Source organism: Pithys albifrons, chromosome 1 (genome assembly GCF_047495875.1).
Source record: "Pithys albifrons albifrons isolate INPA30051 chromosome 1, PitAlb_v1, whole genome shotgun sequence".
Taxonomy (NCBI): domain Eukaryota; kingdom Metazoa; phylum Chordata; class Aves; order Passeriformes; family Thamnophilidae; genus Pithys; species Pithys albifrons.
This window is the reverse complement of record NC_092458.1, coordinates 106190936-106213661: the sequence shown is the minus strand read 5'-3', so window position 1 is coordinate 106213661 and position 22726 is coordinate 106190936. Positions and strand designations below refer to the sequence as shown.

The following is a 22726-nucleotide window of genomic DNA, read 5'->3' as shown; positions in this document are numbered from 1 at the left end:
GCTGCTAAAAGCAGTGTAGAGACTTTTTAGGTCCCACTGACCTCTGCTCTTTTTGGGCTTTGTACATAGGCTTTCTGTTCTATGATTTGTTTCTTTTCATATATGTAATGTTTTAAAATAATCTCTATGTGCTTCTTTAGGATTTCTGTTTTGTCCTGTCCAGGTTTACAATGATTTTGCCTTCAGGCTGTCACGTGTTGTCTCTGAATGGTGTCTAGCATTTTCCGTTCTAAATTCCTGCTTTCAATCTGTTTCTGGAAAAGCGTACGTTTTTAAGTTAAAATTATCCATCCTTTTCACTCCTTCCTTTCCCTTTCCACCAAAAGGTTTCAGAAATTTAGAGGAAACCTGGCCTTCTGCTAATATTCAGGCAACCTCTTCCAGAAAAGTATCTTGTGCCCTTCTGTTACTGTAGTAGGAAGGCAGAAGAGAAGGTGCTTTTTATAATACTACAAAGGTTGCTCAAATTTGCCAAGATAGCAAAAGCATTCAAAATACTTCAATTTTTACATGATCAATGGAGACCTCTAGGCCTCTACAGCTGAAAAGTTTGTCTTCTTTCCAGCTTGAATAAACATCAGTTTGTGACTGAGCAGAATATTTGCTGCTTCAATTAGGACCTGCTTCAGGCAAATTTGAATTTTGGTAAAGAAGCCCCAGATCAACAGCAGGTTGACTGTACCTTTCCTGGACTGTCAGTGACTGTGCTTCTGGGTTTGGCTTGAGTGCAAACTAGACACAGAAGGAGGTTAATTAGGTTGATATCATTTGAAGGATAATTATGCATGGAAAGTAGGTCCAGAGTTGTGTTTAAGAATTTGACAAGAGTGCATCAAATTAAGGTTGCCTTTAGAAAAAGAAATCTGTATTTATTACAACTACTCAGAACCAAAAATCAGGGGGTTTAATAGAAGTTATTTTTAGCACACAACTAATTGTAGTAACTTATGTCCCTCGCCAAGTGTACATTCTCGATTTGGTCTGGTGATAATTACGGCACTGGAATAAAATAGTGTAGCTTCAATACACTGAAGTTCCAACAACTGACAAGCAATAGTACCCATGAAGAGTACAGATCATTCTCTCTGTTCTAGATCCATTTTAAATTTACTGAAGGAAAAGTAGTCCATAGATTTCCAAGGGGGTCTGCTTCAGTACTTCATAGAAGTGCTCTAGACTTTTTAATTTCACATTTCAGTAGGTGTCACAGGGCTCAGTTGGTCCATTTTAGGTTTCAGTGGGTTTCTGAGTACTTCAGAAACACTGGCCATTTTCATATTCACCTTTTTGGCCTTAGCATACTGTGGTGAGCTCTGACACCAGAGTTCTCCAGTCTCTCCAGAGTAACCAGTACAGTAGTCAGGGGAAAGCTGAAGAGACAAGATTCAGAACCTGCAACTATTTCCCTGAACTTATACCTAAGTGAAAGGATGAGCAAAAGATAAAATATAAAGGTTAAGAGAGACAGACAATGGTAAAATTTGTTGCCTGAGTGATTACAGTTGGTGTATTCACATCAGTTACTGCATAAATTAGCAGTACAAGCAAGGGGCCATATAGAAGTTTGGAGTGAAAAGAATCAAAAGATAAAATTTTGCAGAAGTGTCCTAAAAATATTATTAAATATCCATGGACAGTAGATGACTTCAATTGATTTTTAAGAATAAAAAATTTGACCTTCTCCTTTGGGTGCTTCTATATGAAGTCTCTGGCTACACAATTTATCTTGAATCTTGTTTCAGGACAAGCTGGTCCTTTCAAAGAGGCTTCTTAGATATTAAAGATAGTCTGAAACATGCAATTTCCTTCAGAAGGAGGCTGGGAATACAAGCCCAGTATAAAGCAAACAAGAAAGGCTGAAAATTAATCTTTTGGAGGAAAAGCCCAGTAGAAAAGAATGAAGATGCCCATCTTAACTCCCTAGTAAAAGATGTGCAGGATGATGCCTGCAATGGATTGCTAGGCAGAGGAAAGCACATGGATGACATTTGGAATTTATTTTTCTCAAACAAAAAATGTAACCTAAAACTCATGCCCTGAAGGAAATTAACTTAACTCCTATAGCTCATAGGAACTCTCTGAAACACTAGCCAGTGAACTAAACCACTGATTTAGAGGTTTCTTGGGTAGCTAAAAAATATATGAAGTCTTCAGAGCAGGGAGATCCTTTCTAACATTTGTATGTCATCAAGCACAGTGCCAAGAAATGCTGGTTTTATTTATGCCAGTACAAGTGTAGCATGAAATCTCCTTTGTAAGTCTGTATTTTAATTTCCTTTTAGGGGCATTTCTACCAAAAAATGTTTTATTATATAGTTGCTTTCTTTTTTTGTGTGTTTTTTTAATGTGAGTTTGGCCCTTGAATTTGTTGGAAAAAACCAAAGTAACAGTTCATATAGCATCTAGAATCCAATCTAAAGAGGAAAACCACTTCTGTCTAGCTGACATTTACAGCACAAAGGATGAGTAAACAGTTAAAAACCCCTTTTGTGTGTGAGTGCTCATTGCCAATATTTATCTAGGGAAAGAGCCTGGAACAGACAAGTGGTCTGTAAGAGGATTCAAGGAAGGTGAAGTTCAAGGAAAAATAGAGAAGCCTGTGAATCTATTTCAGACTTCTTTTTCCAATTTTTTTCCCATATGAACAAATAGCAGAGCACTCTGAGGGGTTTGTTCTAGTCTCTGACTGCTCTGTTATCAGTCCCAGTGGGTGCAAGTCTGAACCTAAGTGGAATCAATTGAGATATTTATGGAGACAATAACCCCAGGTCTGGTCTGAGGAGAGGAGGTCCAAGCATGAACATGCCAGAAGTAGGTGCTCATTTGAGGTCTCAGTCCTAGAGTTTCAGGACATATCTGTGCTGGGGAATTGGTTAAGGGGCAGAGGAGGCACTGCTGACCAATTATTATCCACTCAGGATGATGCTATGCAGGCTTTCTGGCATTCCTGTGGGAGTGGGGAAGCTGTGTTTGGATTGTACCAAGGCTGCAGAAAGGAAGGCTTTGGTTCACTGGCATTATACCTATGAAGAGTGCCATAGCACACCAACAGCTGAGCTGATTTCAAGTGTCTGCCCAGCTCATCCCCTTGCTCTTGGGGTTCTGCTAGTAGTGCTAGTGGCCAGCATAGGGTTGTACCTGTGGGACCTGACACATTACTAATTTTAGAAGGATACTGCAATGACCAGCTTCATCTTCTAGCCCTCCCCAGGCCACCACCCCACACACCTGTATGTCTGTGAAATATATTCAGGATTCTTCTTTGGCATCAATACCTTTTTGTTTTTTGGTTCGTCTGATTTGCTTTGTTATGTTGGTATAAGTTCTCTTAATAATACTGATGTATTTTGTAGTCCATCCAGGAACCTTCACCAGGAGTTAGATAACACTTGGTTATGTGCAAATATCTGTGAGGTAAAAAACCCACTGTGTTGACAGGGGAACAGTGAAAGGTATAAATGACAAGTGACTTCAGAAATAAAAAGCTTGCTATCGTACTTGTGTGGTTTGTTATGTACTTAATAAAATAAATGTAAAGTAAGTGTCAGTTATGGAAATCTTCCAAACCAGTCTTTGATAACTAAGATAACTTGTTGCTGATAGTTTTGCAGAGGTGATTCTCAGTAACCAGTCTGAAACAGGAGAGGTTCTTTGTCTTTAATGACATTCATCCTTTTATTCTTTTAAGTTTTATGAAGAACAAAGCGATTACAAGCTGCCATACTCCACGTACTTATGCTTGGAGAGTTGCCTAAGAATTACATACTCAGTCTTTCTGCAGTCATAATGATCACAGCTTCATGGTATAAATGAGACTGAAAGGGACCTCCAGAAACAGATCTAATTAGATCTGGTTGCTCATACTTTTGTCCAGTTCTGTCTTGAATTCCTCCATTGAATTCCTTCACGAGGAGGTTCAACAGCCTGTCTGCACACCCTGTGAAAGTGTTTGACCACTCTCATGGTAAAACAACAAACAACTAAATAAAAGTTCTTCTATATAATCAGAATTTCCCATATTCTGTCTTATGTTTGTTGCCTTTTGTAGTTCCACTATGAAACTCCAAGAGGAGTCTGACTCTGTCTTGTCTGTATCCTCTAGTCAGGCAGTGTAGACAGCAACAGGTTCTCCCCTGAGCCTTCTCTCCTGTAGGCTGAAGAGGCCCAGTGCCCTCAGCCTCTCCTCCTCCATTTTTTTTAATGGATTAGACACGTCTATCTTCACTTTTCAGCTTTCTCTCATGACTATATATCCGCATGTCTAAATGCAAACGGGGTTTGATTTCTTCTTTCCCCCCCCCCCTTCCACCCTGGATAATTTAAAAGAAATAGTTCTGCTAGCTGAAAACAGTGAATGTGCAACTGTGTTGTGTTTTACCATGAAGTTCATCACAATGTCTCACTTGCAGAATCAGAGATAGGCTGAGGCAGAAAGATGTCTCTGGAGATCCTCTGCTCCAATCGCCTGTTCAGTGCAGGGTCAGACAGAGCAGATTGCTCAGTTCTCCATCCAGTTAGCTCTTTCTTCCAAGGATGGAGACTCCACAGCCTTTGTGAACAGCCTGTTCTAGTGTTCAACTACCCCCACAATAGTAAAGATATTTCTTATGTTAAATGAAATTGCCTTTATTTCAGCTTGTGCTCATTGCTTCTCATCCTGCTGAAAAAATCCTGACTCCATCATCTCTTCTTCCCCCATAAGGTATTCATACATGTTGATAAGATGGTCCTGAGCTTTCTGTACTTCAGGCTGAACAGTTCCAGCATCTGCTCATATAACAGATGTTTCAGTCCCTGAATCATCTTTGTTGTCCTTTGCTGGGCTCTCCAGTATGTCCCTGTCTCTCTTGTACTGGGGAACCCAGCTTGGGACCTAAATGTGTCTGAGCAGGGCTTTGCAGGGGGAAGGATCACCCTCTTGACCTGCTAGCAGTGTTTATCCTAATGCAAGCCACAATGTCAACATGTTACAGGGGATGTTGTTGGCTCATGGTCAGTTTGGTGCCCAACAAAACACAAAGTCCTTTCCTATAGTGCTGCTTTCAAGCTGGTCAGGCCTCACCATGTGTTGCTGGGTAGGGTAATTCCTCTCCAGGTTCTGGACCTCACATTTTCCATTGCTGAACTTCATGAGGTTCCTGTTGGCCCATTTCTCTGCTTCCCTCAGAATGGTGCAACTCTTTGGAATATCAGCCTCTTCTCCCCATTTTACATCATCAGCAAACTCCCTGGGTGTGTATTCTGTCTCATCACCTATGTAATTGAGGGAGATAATTAAAAAATATTATCCTTGAGATCAACCACAGGGGTAGACCACTAGAGACTGTCCTCCTGGTGAACTTTGTGCTGATCACCACCCTTTGAGCTTGGAGGCTCAGTTTTCTGTCCACCTCACTATCCAGTTACCGAGTCCATATATCATTCCTTTGTCTATGAGGATGTTATGGGAGGCCATGTAAGATCAGGATAAACATTTATTGCTCAGTTCATCATAGACAACTCTCAGGTTGGTCCAGCATGATTTTCCCTTTTTCAGTACTATACTGGCTACTCCTGTAATTTACTTATCTGCAATATGACTGGAATATTTATTCTGGAAAATTTGTCCCAATGCCTTCCAAGGGCCTGAGGTGATGTTAAGAATCCTGTACTTCCCTGGATCCTCCTTCTGGCCCTTCTTGAAGATGGGATTGACATTGCTTTTTTCCAGTCCCCAGGAACCTATTCAAGTCACCACAACCTTTCAGAGATTATTGAGAGTGACCTTGCAGGGCCAGCAGCCCACTCCCTCAGTACTCATGGGTAGATCCCATCAGATCTTGGGAACTTGGTATGTCTACTTCAGTTTGTTCCCTGGCCTGACCTTCCTCTGCTGAGGAAGACTTCCTTGTTCCATATATCATCTAATGTCTCAGGGGCCTGGGATTTCTATCTTAATGAGTAAAGACAGAGTAGAAGCAGACACTGAGCACCTTGGCTTTTTTCATATCCCCTGTCATCATGTCCTCCACCCCATTTCCACAGCAGACCCAGATTTTCTTTCTTTAGCTGCTGTTGTTGCCCCTCACATCCCTTACCAAACAACTCCAGGTGTTTGTTTTTTTTGCTTTCCCAACTCCATCCCTGAACACTCAGACAGCTTCTCTATGTATATCTTCAGTCAGAAAACATAAACTTCATCTGTAGGCAATAAATGATGTGAACAGCATTTATGCAGGAATAAATGATGTGAACAGATGACTTATGTTAAAACTAAGCACCCCAAGCCCCTCAATAACATAAATATGCATTACTAAAAATTGTATTGTGATATAGAAATTTTTTTTCCAGGAAAAATATTACATAAACACTTTTTTGTTCTGTATAGAACATGCCTGAACTGCCAGTGATAGGCTGCATGTTTTGTTAGGTATTTGCCTTCATTTCCTTCTCTTTCCTACTGAGTTGATAAAGATAAGACTAGCTCATGATCCATAGCTCCTTAAGTTTCTAGCTTTTCTTGATTATTAACAGTTAGTGTTTTTAGTCATGTGTTATTTAAACAATGGCCAGATATTGGAGTAGGTATTAAGGGCACTTCTGTATTTCTAAAATGAATTTGAACTACTTACAAATAGTCCTACCACATTTTTTTGCTAAATAAAACATCTTTCTTCTGGCCCTAGACTTTGTAGGCAAAAAAGTAACGCAGATTGTCTTTGGAAAAGGCTTTATCTCACTCTTTTGGAGTACAAGTATACACCAAGAAGCATATCCCTGGCACACTGAAGCAGTTTCAAGTTTACAGCTATCTTTATCTGTCCTGCCTATATAAACAAAAGCTGAAACATAAGTAGGTTTTTTTTTTGGTCCTTCTGTAGCTGGACAGAAGCTTTTAATCTTCATCTTCATTTGACTTGTGTCCAGTATTCTGCATGGTTGTTTGATATTATCAGCCCAGTGCTGATGTTGAAGTTGGGTAATTCCTGCTTACTCATTATCCTCTTGAATGCTCTTAAGTGGATGTGGTTTCACTGTACTTATGGAGAGGATCAATTAAGATAATCTTGGATTAATCCCATTACGCTCTTTGGTCTTGTTTATGGCTTTCTTTGTCATCAAATTCACACAAACTGTGAAAAGATGGTATTCTGTGGTACTGTCATTATCATTTATTACAGAATTTCCTTCCCTATAAAAATGTAAATTTATCCTTCATTGAATCCTACTGCTCTCAGATACACAAAATAGAGACATACCAAATATTTTGATTATGTTACTTTAAATATAGTGTCTTTAAGGTACTGATCTTCTACACAGTAATATATGTAGGGTCACTTTGAAACACTACTTTCAAGTTTGTGGTGCTGTTGAGAAAATTAACTTTAGTTTCGCACTGAACTTTTAGGATGTTCAAGACTTCTAGTGAGCCATTTTACTCAAAATTTTTTATTACTCATGGAGGTTAAAAAATGGAGTTCTCAGCATCTACTAGAGAGCTCATGAAATGAGTCTATGCAAAGCAGGCTAACAGAAGGTGCATTTACCTTTCTCAGTTCAAACCTATTATCACAAAATTTACGAGATCATAAAATATATTTTTTGTTGAATGAGTGTTTTGATAAGCAAACCTGCTAAGAGTATAGAGGTGTGTGGTATGCACTGTAATATCGAGTTGAGTTATAATCATATTTTTTTGATGTATCAATATGTAGGGGAGTAATCTGTTTCATTAAAAAAAAGTGAGTCTGATTCATTTTCACTGGGTCAATTGCTGTCGCTAATCCAGAGTCTTTGTCAGCTTGCAGGCTTTCTTGTGTGTTGTGTTTTTACACTTTTGCTTAAAAGGCAGGTAAGATGATACTGCTGGCACTTTCTGCTCTTGTTTTTTACTTGGAACAATAATGTGATAGACTTTGAAAATAGCTGCTTTTAGCAAATTCTATTTTTTGCATGTGTATTCATGGGGAGACAGATGGCGAGAGAAGGATAGAATGACTTTGATTTATTTGCATTAACCATTTTTTTCCTTCTGTTTATGGTGTTGTTTTTAGTGTCATAGGAATTCATTCATGAAATAAAAACTTTGATAGTCCTGGAGAAAAAAAAAATAGTTGTCCTCTCTGAAATATGGTACAAATGTTGTAGAAATGTATTTTACTGTGCAAAGGTTTGAAGGAAAATAATGCAACATTGTGCCCTGAATATTTAACCAAAGGAAAATCTCTCAGGACTGTCTTGTGTCCACAGTATGAGCTAATCTCCTGTGGTTTATATTTGAATAGTAGGAATGATTCTTTCTTCTAACTTTGTGCATATCTCCTAGTGGAGTATCTTTGCTGTATTTCTTCTTCCTCATTTCATGTGGTTTTAAATTTTGCATTCTCATTCTCTCTATTTCAGACCAGTATTTTTGTCAATATTTCTTAACAAAATTTCATACAGAGTCAAGTAATAAGTCTGTGGTTATGAGTGGGTGTGTTATCCTGAGGTATGTGGGGAGGTAACTCTTCTGAGTGACTTAGACTTCCAGTGAATCCTCATTTAATAATATTGTTCCAAGCACTTGGCACACAGGAATATTCCAGGATTGGGTCCTGCAGGCAGTCATCTTGAAAAAGAGGATTAATTCTAGTAAATGAACATAGACATAAGGACTAAAAGCTTTGGTAGTTGTGTGCTGTTTATATCTGCATAAACATATTCTAATGATTTTGTTACCTAGATTTCAGTGTTTCAAACTCCTACAGTGTTGGGAACTATTCTGTGCATTCTCACTCTAGTATATAAAGCAGGTGAAGTCCTCAGAGAACTAACATTGTGGGGACCGTAGAGTCTGGCATGGCTCTCGTTTTTTTCCTTTTTTTTTTTTTTTGTTTTGCTTTTGTTTTTGTTGTTATGTAAACAGAACCATTTAAATCATTATTAAAGCCGTTCTTTTTCTTCATTTTGCTAAAGAAGCTTTCGATGTTTTGGTGAAGCTTGAATTGCAGAAAAGAGGCAGACCCAAAATTGTACGTTACTTTTTAAAGTATTTAGAACCCGAAAGTGTAGTGGGAAGAACAACTCGGTCTAAACCCACGTGAAAACAAACAAAACAAAACAGCAACAACAAAAAAAAAACCTCCAAGACCCCCCAAACAAACAAACAAACATACGGAAAAAAAAATAAAAGAAAAAAGAAAAAAAATTCCAAACATCCAAAACCAACCAAACAAAAAGTCCAACAACCGAAGCAATGTTTTTCCCCGCTCCTTCCAGCCGGCCGTAGCGAACCGAAGCATCTCTTCCCACGATCGCCCCGGCCCGCGTTTGCGGTCCCGCAGGAGATGATGCTGCCCCCGCGCTCCCCGCCGCGGCGGGACGGAGCGGCCAGAACTGCTGACTGCCCTTCCCGGCCCTTCCCGGCTCTTCCCGGCCCTTCCCTGCCCAGCCCGGCCCCGCAACTCCCGGCGGGTCCCGGCCACGCTCGGGGCTGCGCTCCTCGGCCCGTCCTCCCCGCCAGCGGGGGTCGGGTTTGCTCCCCTTTCGCTCTTCTTTTTCCTCCGCTCACGGGAGGCTTGAAAATCGGAAATTATCTTAATTAAATGTTTTCTGTACAGAAACAAGCGGGCCCTTTTTGTGCACGAGGCGAGGGCAGCAGACCTTATCAGAAAAGACAAAGGCAAATATTTATCAGGGAACAAAAGATGTCCACGGTTCTTGCAGCGGGGGAGATTTTTCTCTCTCTCTCCTGCTGAAGATGTTTAACAGCATTAAGATGTTTATCGAGACTCCTTGTTGAAATTCTTTGTTTCCCCGAAAGATCTACAAATGAAACTGTTTTTCTTTCTGTGAAGCACACAATGAGGCCCATGAGTTAAACTGCAGAGAATGCAAACACCTGCTTGGCCCTCTGTTGACTTTGCGTTTCAAGAAGGTCTTTTCTGTTCCACGTGATACCGGTCTGGGGGCTTCGTTTTGTTTGAGTTTTTATTTTTTCTGTGTGGAGAGAAATGGTCATCTTCTCTGTCTTCACTTAGTGTTGCTTCTGATTTTCTGATTCAGTGATTGCTTCTGTTAAAGAAATACCATATTGTTAAAAGTATTCTGTCCCCTTCAGAATCTTATGTGCCATCAAGCAAATAACCTATTAAATTTTACTGCTTTGCCTGTTTGGTTTATTTTTGTATGCTTTTGTGGGGGTTTTATGCTCAGGTTGAGGAGCTACATGTCTGACAACTTTATATTTTAAGCCATGAACAAGAGGGAGAAAACATTAGAGGAGTCTGTGTAACTCATTATAACATTTTTGCCTGTTCCCCTTAACTATTTCATTCATGGAAAGACAGCATTTCAGTTGCACCTCAGTGCTTGATTATCCAGTGATTTCACACATATGTATCCTTAACACAATATGACTGTAATTGGCATTTGTTATGTGCAAACAATTTTTTGAATATTCGTCCTCAAAGCTGGGTCATCATTTGCTTGCAAAATCTTGTATAAAACTTCAAGATTTTGTAATAAAAAAACCCCGCTTTCTCCAACTTATGAAGACTCTAAGTGTGATTAAATTTATTCACTTGGCAAATATTCAGTCTCATAATAAGTATTATAAGCTGGTGTTATTGTGCAGATTTATGGCACTGAGCAACACGATCCATTTTAGTGTCTGTGGTCAGTATTGGGGTATTTTTTAATAGTTCACAGGACTTGAGGAATACTTTAAAATATTTTTCCATGGAAGTTTACAATAGAGCTTTACAATGATGTAATCTTTTAAGTACAATGCTGTACTTACTGCATCATAACAGAAGTGTTGTATCTAGTCAGGTTTTGTCTGATGTTTTAATATATTTCATAAATATTTGGGGGGGGGGATGGAGGAGATCTGATTCTTCAAATGAATTACTGGTAGGTAGTGTATATATATTTTATAAATATCCTGTTTATTGGGGAAAATATATTCAAATGGTGGGTCTCCTGGAAGCAAGCACTTGTGGAATCAACACCTTCCCATTTCATATACATCATTACATTTTAAAATAATAATGCAAAACCAAGCTTTGCAATAGGAGACAGATTGAAGTATTGTTTGTTGTTTCTTTATTCATGACAGTAATATTTTTCTCAAAGTTCTTGTCTGAAATTTCAGGGAACTGTCAGTTTTAGAAGAACAATTCCTGGGTGTGTTTGTAAATTATTTCCCTTTGTACAGACAAAGGTATCAGTTTTAATGAAATCGAATTATTTTTGCTCTATTTTAACAGAAGAGTTTTTATATAAAGATGCTGTATAATTTTAATTCAGATTATAGAGCTTGCATTTTGTTTGTCTTGCATTGCTGAGTCCAGATAGTTTGATACTATTTCCTTAAAGTTGTATAGAGAAACAGTAAATTAGATGATCTCAGGATTTTCTTAAAACAGGTAAAAATATCCTTTTTTATTATTTCTTGGCTTTCTCAATGCAGAGCTTTTTCTTTATTTTTCTGAAGGTAAAATTTGTTCTATAATAACCTGAAAAAATTCTCTGTTATACTAAGACTTTTTGTATTTCTGATAATACTAAAGTATGTGTCAGGAAACTAAAATACAAATATAGCAGAGTATAAAGTAATATGTTTTTTCCATTTCATTGAATAAAGTAATTACCAAGGCTACCTTGGATTGAACTACTATCATTTTCTTAGGCTCTTTGACAAGACACAAGTACTCTAGTAGAGGGAGATTTATTCTCTAGAAACACAGAGTATATTCTGTAAACATAGATTTTGTATAATATTAAATGCCATATACTTTTGGACTGCTTTTGCCCTCAAGATGTTTTCTTCTTAAAAACAAAAAAAAACCCCAAACTTGGGGCTGCTCCAACTTTCTTTTCTAACAGCACATTCATTATTTGAGGATTTTATGGTTTTGAGTTTTATAAATACTGTAGTGAATTATTAGTACCGGAGCAGGACAGTGAAAAGAAGGGGCGGGAGGAAGCATATATGCCCAAGTTCATAGTAAAAACTCATCTTTTAAGATAACTTACCTTCCTGCTTGTTTCTATGTGATAGCATACCTATAATATTTCTTTTATCTATATATTAAAGAATTCATAATGGTTAACATGCTCAACAACTCAAAAATAATGAAAACTGGACCACTGTTGAAATAAATTCACTCCAACATTAGGTTGTAGTTTGTACAATGGTAGTGGATTGTTGCTGGTGGCAGCAATGCTGACCATTCTGCAGTGTAGTTGGTGATGAAATAATAGCTTTTCAAATTTAGTTTTCAAACAAGTGAAGTATTTAGAGATGAAAGGGAAGGATATTAAAATACGAGTATTTTTGATACAGTTTTGTACAGATGGGACTATAATTGGTGACATGGGAATAGTATAAATACTGAAATATTTGAAATGCTAATTCATTTTTGTTTCAGTTTTCCAACTGCCAGCTGTAATTATGGATCTCATTGAACAGATGCTAACACAGGGAGTAACTTCACTCCTTGAGTAGTCCTGTTGAGACATGGAAGTAAAGTTAAGGCTCAGGTACTCAGGCATTGGTGTAGATACAGCTCTAGGAATTTGCTGGATGCTGCTATCAAGGGTTGTCTGGTGCCTAGGTTAGAAACTATTTGCATTTTGAATATATTTAGTTATACATAAACTAATTTATGCACTAATATTCTTTTCAAGATTAATTGAAGCCTTTAGATTTAAATTAATGACTGTTTACAATCCCTAAAATTTCATTATTTTTTGAGAATGGTGAATGAATCTGAAGTGTTTTTGAGCTCCACAGAGTTCTTGTAAAATTTGAGAGATATGTGTGAAATGGTTTAGGAAACTATTTCAATTAGTTTTATATTATTTTCCAATGAGATGTATTGTATACAAAGAAGTGTTCTAGTAACAGTAATAGTGTCTCTAAAGTTCCTCAAGTCCTCTTTTGGAATTTTAAAAACATCTGAATATATGATCTGTTCAAAATAAGTTCTGTATAAGTAAGGGTTTGGTTGGCAGAATGAACTAATAACTCAAGGCTTTTATCAGTGTCTTCCCTTTGTGAAAATGATACAAACCCATTAAAAAGACAATCTGTTTTAGTCTATCTTTATTTATTTTTAAAATATAAAAACATCTAAATACAAAGAATAATTTTTTTTCTTTAGTCAATATTTAAATATATGTACCTTTTTTAGTTCTATTTTTATTTATTGGAAAAATTGTATTTCTCTTCAATAAGAAACCCTATATTTTTTAATCTAGTTTGGAAAGTTAATGTTGAACTTTCAGGTCAAATGAAATGTCTTTGTAATTGTAAAATTAAATATTATTAATATCCTCAATGACTTCTTCAGTCCCACGGGACTTTTCAACAAGGATTTAGTAGGACTAGATCCAAAAATGTTCTGTATAATATTAATGGAAGTTACTTGAAATTCTTTTTCATGTAACAGGAAATTATGTTCCCTTTGTAGCATTTTAAGGCTGTAGAATAATTATATAGGATTTTGTATTAGTGATATGATTTTGTAAATTCTAGGACAGGATAATATTTTTTCCTCATTTTAAGGACAGAAAATCCTTACAGGACAAAAAAAAAAATGCTAAAGGAATGAACTACACAGTAGAACAATTTTTCCTGAACTCCTAAAAAGGAACTAAGCTTATTATATTGGGTTATTTATTATTATTATTTTATTCCCAAGTGACACTAAGATGATTTAAAAGTTAATGAGAAAACAGCACATTTTGAAGCAACTTCTGAATGCCTCAGAATAAATGAAAGAACAGCCTATTCTGTGCTTCCTTCTCAAACTTAAACTTGGAGAAAAGTATTTTTGTGTTTCTTCACATGCACTGTAATTGAGTAGGGATTTTTTAATAAGAACTAATAGAAGTATAATTACAAAAGGGTGAGTAGAGATGACAAAAGATTGTACTGTTTCAGGTTTTCTAAAATATTTCATCATTGTTTTCTTTATATTTATGCTCTCCTTAGACCAGTGCAAAAAACAAAGGTGTAAGTAATGCAGTACTTCAGAGGTTAAGGTGAATTTTCAGGCTGGATGCAAAAAAAAAAAGTGTAACAGGAAACTTCATGTTCGTTCACATTAATGTTCAGGGCCAGATCATAACTACTGAAAGAAAAAGAGAGCACGAAGTCATTTACTGTCTGGATTTACGTGGGCTTTTTTGAAGTACCATGGAAGAAATTACATACTATCTTTTTAGAAATTAATAGGGATTGAGTAAAAAAGAAAGTTCCTTGCTTTGTCAAGCCATAAAATTTATTTGCTTTATTTTTTAATACATTTTACATGATTGTTTCCTGTGCAAGTTCAGAGATAGAGATTGGAACTGAAGTGGCTAATTATTCACAGTTTTATAGGAGATAAAATCCTTTATTTTTCAGCTCTTTTCCCCTTCCATTTCTTACTATTGTAAGTGATAATTCTGATAGTTATTAGAGCCAAACAAATACAGAAGAGGTCTCCATCTTGCCACTGTGCTTTGCTTCATACTTCATGTTTGTTTTCTCAATGTGAGTGGAAGGTGGCAGGAGTTAATCAAGTCAGCATATGATGGTCTCTGAGAGGTTTTGGCCTTTCACATATGCCTTGAAAAGAAGTACCAATCCCATGCCTGTGCAATGCAAGTAAAGGCAATACTTACACCAAGTATGCTGTGACAACACCTGGAGGTTTCCTGGGGTAGAGTGAATTTTTTGTCAGGTTTATCATTAACTTAACAGGATAAAACAAGATTAATAGTTATATGTATGCAGCATATATGTGAGATATTAATAAAGCATACGTGTGTGTATATCTGTATGTATTTTTAAAAGTGCCAATTGCTAGGTTAAAAATCTGTTAAAAGTCAGACTATAATTCTGTTTTCCATTATGATTAATGCTTAAGGAGCCAAGCTGCATTGAATAATTTTGCTTTGTGATGGGCAGCATAGCTGCCTATTGTAATGGGAAAGCAATCTTCCAGTAGAGAGGTGATATTTCCCTATACCATTGATTTCGACTGATAGGGTGGTTTTGGTCATTTGTTGCAATAGTAGAAGCAAGTGTAAAACTGTCTAGAAATCTGCTCCTCTGGGGCACAGATTGAAAAAGTCTTTTGCAAGGCAGGAGAAGCTGAGTGAGATCTGCCCTGTGCCCCTGGCCAGGTGCTTGCCTCTCCCCCACCTTCAGGCACTTTCTGTAGCTCTCTGTCTCCTTCCTCCTTCCCACCCTGTATGTGCAGTATCTGGGTACAAAAGGCAAGGGAAAATATCCCTTTGGTGAGATTTCAAACCAATGCTTACCTGTTCAGGGCAGAGGGGAAGAGGTTCTGTGTGTGGAGCCTTGGTGTGACCTTAAAAAGTGCAGGTGAGAGAGAGGATGGTTTTGATGAATAGGCAAGAAGCCAGGGCCGGAGAAATTCCAATATGTTTACCTAGCTGTGAGGTGGACTTTGTTTTTAATGATGGGAATGAGCCAACAAAAGAGGAAGGATTCAGGCGTTTGTTTTTTCTGTAATCTGAGTACTACCAGAAAGGTGTTCATGTTTTGTATGCAACACCAGGAACAGAATAAATGTATTTGGTTTAAGGATGTCACTAGTACCTCCGTTGTAGGGAAAGACATTTGTGAGAAAACTGCATATTGAGGGCAAAATTAGCTTTAAATTGATTTTTTTTCAAATTGGTTTAGCCATTCAGATTCAATTTTATGTAAGACATTGAGGGGTTTGTAGACAACTTTTTCCTGAATAACACTGTGGAGCTTTTTGGCATTATACCCAAATTACAGCAAGATACGTCATTAAAAAATAGAACTGCAATTTTTCTTGGTGTAGACTTCCGTAAAGCAATAAAAGACCCCTATGTTGATTACAAATATTGTAAAATGTTTACTTTTGTCTATAAACTTGGAGCATTTAATGTTGAGATATATTATATGTGGCCTCTTAAGATGTTTTCCATATTTCTGCTTGTATCTTGTTTGAAGAGGGTTTCAGGTCTCATGTGCAAGAGGAATTTTTGAAGGACAAAACTAGTGTGTCCTGCCGAGAAAGCAAAGCTAATGAAGGCAATTGTAGGCAGGATACACATACATTAGGAATCTTGGCTTTAGTTAATACCTACTGCTTTACTGATGGAAAGTTGCAGTGTTCCAGTGCCCTCATTTCTCCGTATTTAAAAAAGGAATAAAATTGACCTGCCATGCAAACAAATAATACTGTTCTCTATTTATGGATTGAAATACTAGAATTTCATTGCTATTGGAGATCTTTTTCATTATTAGCCCAAACATAGGTTTCTCTTTTACCAGCTGTAATGCTTTTAAAGAGAAACCCCCAAAGCTTCATGCGTCCTAGATGTTCCCAACTCTCAAAAATATTAATTGAATAACCACACACTATTGCTCAGTGAGGTCCATGCACACCAAACCTCTTCCTGTGTAATCCCATATAAGCATAAAACCTTCTTAACCAGCAACACTGGGATCTTCAGTTTTTATGAATAGTGAAAATGGTTTACAGCTGGCTAAAATATTCTCAGAAGTATTGATATAATTGCCTTTTTCTGGCCTGGTAGTAAAGAAAAAGTCAAGGCTGCACTAATTCTGCCTTGGACAGCAGAGGAGATGGCACTGGACTTGCTCTGTGAGCAATGAAGGGATTAATTTCTCAAGTATTAGACTTCAGCCCCTTGAGGTTTTAGGTCATGTCCTGACTCCTAGAGCTGGCTGAAAGCCAAGAATCTAGTTTCACAAAATAGTTATGTGATGTTTAATTTTGCTTTTGCATTTCATTGAACAGAAGCATGGCTTTCCATGCCTTTTGGTGTAGCACATGGATAAAGGATGTAGCACTGAGAATGGGAGAATCCATTCTGGAATAGCTGGTAGGCTGGTATCCCAGATGCCTCTTACTGTGCATGAACAGGACAGGGATGCAAATCTGAATCTCCCAATTAGTTTTCTCTTCTGCAAGTTAAGTAGTCTTACTTTATAAAATATGTCTTAAAAATGGTCACATTTTTACTTGTTGAACTAATTTTTAACTGGTTCATTGTTGGTTGCAATCAGTGGATAATTTTTATACCATAGCCTTCTGCTGCATGGGTTATTTTCCATATATCTTTCACGTTGAATAACATACAATGTCAGACCGAATTGACATTTATGAAAAATAGAAATATGAGTGCTAGTGTTCCTGCTGTGAAATTCTGGAGGCAGTTAGTAAGAGAAAGTTTATTCAACTATTAAATAATCAATAGTTAGTAGTTCACAGAAGGTTTATCAAAATTTTAATTTCTTTGGTTTTAGGGTATTGGAAGTTAGAGATGTCATTTTCTACAGGCCTTAAGGAGTTAGAAGTCTCACTCTCATTGAATTTAAAAGTAATTTGAACATTTTATTACCTCAGGCTTCCTTGAAAATCTCAGCATGCTTAGATTGGATCTACTGTTCTTTTACCACTGAAAGCAGTGAATTGTGGATTCTAAATTCCTAGTTCATAAATGTTTTGATCTGCATAAGAAGAAATGAAACATTCTCAAGTAAACTTTGAATTCTTAGAGGACTTTGTAGAGGGACTTTTCAATATCTCATAATGAGCAAATTCAGTTTCTTTTTTTTTTCTTGTTTACCTTTAGGGTCCGTCTATTTCTGTGGAAAAGACCATGTGTTCACAAAGATTTCATAACCTTTTTCTTTTTATTAGTTGCACAATTTACTTAAGACTACTCCTCATACTGGAAAAGATTCATTATTTGAAGACTGTTTTCTTTACTGAAAAGAATTTTGTTGTTTTTTTTTTTTCTATTCACAGTGTCAACAGAAAAGTACTTGCCATCTCTATCTCTCTCCAGATATCTAAATTTATCTTTGGACTGTTATCTTGAATTTGGAAAATATTCAGGCTAACTTACTAACCACTCACTCTTTACTTTATATTATTAAAATGAGTTAACCAGTCTAAATTTTCTGGGGAAAATATTTTCAGTGAATCAGCTTTTCTGAGTATAGTTGTAACCTTCACTTTTTTTTTTTTTAATCATTTAGTCAATAATTCAGACACCCTTCTCAACTCCTTGACTCATATGGCTTCTGGATTATACAAACTCTTCGTTAACTTCAGAATCAGTTCATATGGATCTATGTGAAACACACTTGCAGAAAAAATCATAAATTCATGATTGTACTTCATGTCTTAGAGCACATGAACCAGTTTCATTTCAGGTGAAACTAATGTGAGAGATGTTCCCCAGTCAGGCATTCAAACCACAGAATCAAGCTAGAGTTGAAATGTTCATAGGTTGGTCAGTACCAAGACATCAGAATCGCCTGTACACTGACAGTTTGGGAATTTTCCTGAAAAGGAGCTTGTGTGTATTGACCCTTTTGTGCCCAGAAGAGTAATGGCTTAACTTTCACATTGTCTGAGCAACTGGACTAATAGTTCTATTTCTGTATTTGAAATAAAAATAAAACAGCTGGAGGAACTAGGCAACAGTGTTGCCCTTCTTCTTCCATGGTTGGCATGACTTTTAAAGAAAAAATGGTGAGATGAAAGGAAACACTGCTGAAATCCAATCCTCGATAAAGGTTCTGTCCTATGGTTCTTAGGATAAAGACTCCTGAGTAATGGTAAAATAGTTGCAGCTCATCATCACCAGGCAGTAGGATGAGATCTGCAGAGAGGGCAGTTTTCCACTCTCAGAAGGTGGGATGTATTTTGCATGGAGAGGGAACAACTGTACCAGGCTGTGAATCTGCTATGGTAAGCCTCAAGTTCTGTCACCAGATTCTATCATGTAGAAAGTCTTAAAAAGTTACCGAGTGTCCTTCCTTTTGTTCTGCTCCACAGCTCAAACTAAAACATGCTGCAGAAGGTTCTCCATTTTGTCAGAAGTTGGCATTTAAAAAAACCCCAAACAATAGGTAATATAAAAATTATTCTTCTCTGAAAATGCATTTCCTAACAGTAGAATAATAGAGATCTTTCAAAGCATTTATGCAAAGCAGTATATTAGTGAGCTACAAATATAGTCTAAATTCAAAAGGGTGTTTTAACTTCCTCTGTTTGTACTCTGATTTGTCTGTCACAAGAAGACAGCTCTAGATCAGAAGACAGACATGCTCCCGGCAAGTGATGGGTCTATGTGAGCAAGAACTTCCTGTGAGATATTGACCTGGTCACGGTCAGCTGCTCTGAAATTTGTTAAGTAATCTATCTAATGTGTCTGAGGAGTAGCATATCCAAATCAATCCATCCAAATGCCTCAGGAATATCAATAAAAAGATAATAAATCTGATCATTCTCTGCAATCTGCTCTGGTGTGAAGCTGCTGGGGAAGCCCTGCACAGTATGAAGATTAATTCTAGTACACGTTTGGTAGGGCGACAAATGCTCGGTGCCAGAACTGTGGCTGGTGAAGAATTAATTTCAAATTAATTTCAAACTTTATTTTCTGCAATAATCTGCTGTCCTGAAACTGAATGGCAACAAGTGGCAATTGCTGAGGATGTTTTCAAAAGGGAAACAGACCTAAGGTTTATGGATTTCCAGCCTTTTTTTTTCTTTTCTGAATCTCACACTTAATTTCTGTTCAGCAAAAAACCCCAAACATTTCTGTCTTTGTTCTTGTTCTGAATTTTAAACCATAGTAATTATAACAATAAACCATTAAGTATAATAAAGTAAATACAAAGGCTGAAGTGGTAATAAATGTATTTAGACAGTTAAAATCCTTACCGGATTAGGTACATTAATTATCAGCCCTTAGTGAGAAGTAAAAACAAAAAAATCCCACTGTTCAGGCAGAGTCCTAGGAGTCAAAATGTTTTTTGTTTCATTAGACTGTGTGTCCTGGTTTCAGCTTAAACTGTGACACTGTGGTAGGTATAGAATCAAATATGTAATCTAGAAAAGGTTCAACATATAATTTGTTTATTATTTTTAAATTTGTCATCCCATCTCAAAATCCTTTAGGAAAGAATCCTAGCACTTCTGATTCTGATTCTGATGTGAGAGGAGTCACCTTTCTCAGGGTAAGTTGGCCCATTGAGGAAATATTTTTAATGTTTGAAAACCTCAGAATTCTATTTGTGAGCTCCATTCTAAAAACTTATCAAATATTTGGGACTAGCTGCATCTTCTCAAATTAACTTCAGAGGCTTTGAAGTTCAAAGCTAGTACTTTAGCCATCTACATCTTGGTCAGCAAAAGAAGTTAGTATTTATTTTAAAAATAAAGAACAGAATGGAGGAGTTGAAGTTACAAAAATAAAAGCAGAGCAACTGTTAATTCAGATCAAAAACTATTTTCACAATCTGGATCTGCTAAATTTCAGCATTTGGATTGTAGATTTTTTAAAACTTTATAGGTTGTGATATTTTTCCACATTCCTAAATTTTTGCTGCACAAAAATCACACTTTGCCTTAAAATTAAACAGTATACCCTTTGTCTTCTTTATTCATATTACCGTACTATTATAGTGTCTGCCTTCTGTAAATCTAGATAAGGAAAATTTTATGTTAAAAGCAAAGTAGATATTGGACTCCAAGCATCCCCCTACTCTCTTTTAGTGAAGTCTTGCTCCTCAGAAATATGGGTTCTGCTGATGCCACTTTGTAGCTCTAGGAAAAGGGGAAGAACTCTGTTATGTCTCTTCAGCCAGTGATGGCTGTTCAGCACTGCTCAGAATGGATATTTCAGAATGTCCACTTTTCCTCTTTTCCTTTTTATACCTTTTCTTGTTGGTTTTTGTTGTTTTGTTTTGTTTTGGGGTTTTTTTGTTGTTTTTTTTTTGTTTTGTTTTTTTTGTGTTTGTTTTTTTTTTGTTGTTGTTGTTTTTTTAACAGACCCTGGGATCTTCCTTTTTTGTCTACACACTTTGGAAAAAACCCAGCCTCTAGTTCCTCAGGTGCTGCTCTGGTGATTGGCTGAGAAGATGCAGCCCAGAGAGCCTGGTGTTGAGGCTTCACGTATGAAAGAGAGCAAGTCATACAGGACTGGGTCACCAGCTGTTTTGAAGTTAGGCCTTGGCTATGAGCAGAACCTACTGCATCTTTCCTTCAGCAAATGGTTCAATCCATAGGATTCTTAGGGCTTGAAGATTTTATTTAGCTGTTTATATTTTATTCTTTTATCTTTGTGTGGAAGGCAGCAAGGCATGGTGATTTGTTCCTATTACACTTACCTAAAGTAGATGGTTATTCCCATTCCCTATCCAAGAGAAGAATGGTGATAGTATTTAGCATGTAATGTCTCAGTATCATAAAATTTTGTTTTGATATTTTTTCTCCTCCTGTGAACTCCATTGTCTCTCACAGAGTTTGGTTCTGTTTTGCTTTAGAAAAAAGGTATTTGATTCCCTTTGTAGCTCTTCTGCTGACCCCCAATAAGATGTTGATTTCAAGAGGTGTGCTATAGGCACTTTTTAAAGACTCACACTTTACAATTTCGAACACACTTTGTAACTGCTTATTCTATGGACTTTGGTCCATCTTCATAATTTATAGATTAAATGCCAAGTTTGCTCAGTTATGAAGTAGAGAGTGCTGGTGGGACCCCATTTCAGCATATTCCAAGTGGATCTGACTAGAGGTCCTTGACACAAATAAATTTGTATCAAGTGTTCTTCACAAATGTTTTTTCCCCGAAAGGTCTGATTTATTTTAAGCAGTAGTACATGCTTTAGGTTATTCTTCTGTGCCTGTTACTATGACTAACTGTCACTGTGAAATTGAACAGGTACATAAGGTTATGCTAAGTAGTAATGAAGGAGAATATCCTAGTGTGGTATGACTATCAGGTTTTATATGGAATGGCTACCAGTTGAGGAACTGAAATTTCAATTTACTCCTTAAGCCACATAGCAAAAACAACAATGGCAGCACCTGACTGCTTAAAATTTGTATTTCAAGTGTAAACAATGTTATGTGTAAAGTGGTTGAAACCCAGAAATTTTACTTGAGCATGGGTTTGCCTGTCGAGATATGTGTATGCCAACAAAGAAAACCAACTAGAAGCATGACAGGCTTGCTTTCTTGTTTAGATCTCCTCATCTACAGTATGTCCATGGCTAGCATTTCGAACCATGGGTCTCTTGTGGTTTAGTCTTGTGTCTATGTATGTAGATATCTAGACATGATAAACATATCTACATTGTGACATAGGCAGAGGGATAGAGTGAGTGTGCAGATGACACCAAGCTGAGTGTGTGGTTGACACCTGAAGGATGGGATGCCATCCAGAGGGACCTGGACAAGCTCCAGAAGTGGGCCCATGGGGATATCATGACGTTTAACAAGACCAAGTCTAAGGTGCTGTCCTTGGGTCGGGGCAACCCCTGGTACCAATCCAGGCTGGAGATGAATAGATTGAGAGCAGAGCTGCCGAGAAGGACTTGGGGGTGCTGGTGGATGAGAAGCTGGATGTGCCCCAGCTATGTGCACTGGGAGCCCAGAAACCACCCGTGTCCTGGGCTGCATCCAAAGCAGTGTAGGCAGCAGGGGAGGGAGGGGATTCTGCCCCTCTGCTCTGCTCTGATGAGACCCCACCTGCAGTGCTGCCTCCAGCTCTGGGGTCTCAGCATAGGAAGAACATGGACCTGTTGGAGCGCGTGAGGGATGGAGAACCTCTTCTATGAGGAAAGGTTAAAGTATTTGGGTTTGTTCAGCCTGGAGAAGAGAAGGCTTTGGGGTGATCTAATTGTGGCTTTCCAGTACCTGAAGCGTAGTGAGAGGACAAGGGGGAA

General features: G+C 37.4%; 1 long non-coding RNA gene across 3 annotated transcripts in view; it reads left to right on the top strand.

The window, feature by feature from the left end:
• Positions 1-22726, top strand: part of LOC139680354 (uncharacterized) — a 238218-nt gene that overhangs the window by 25531 nt on the left and 189961 nt on the right. The window lies entirely within an intron of this gene.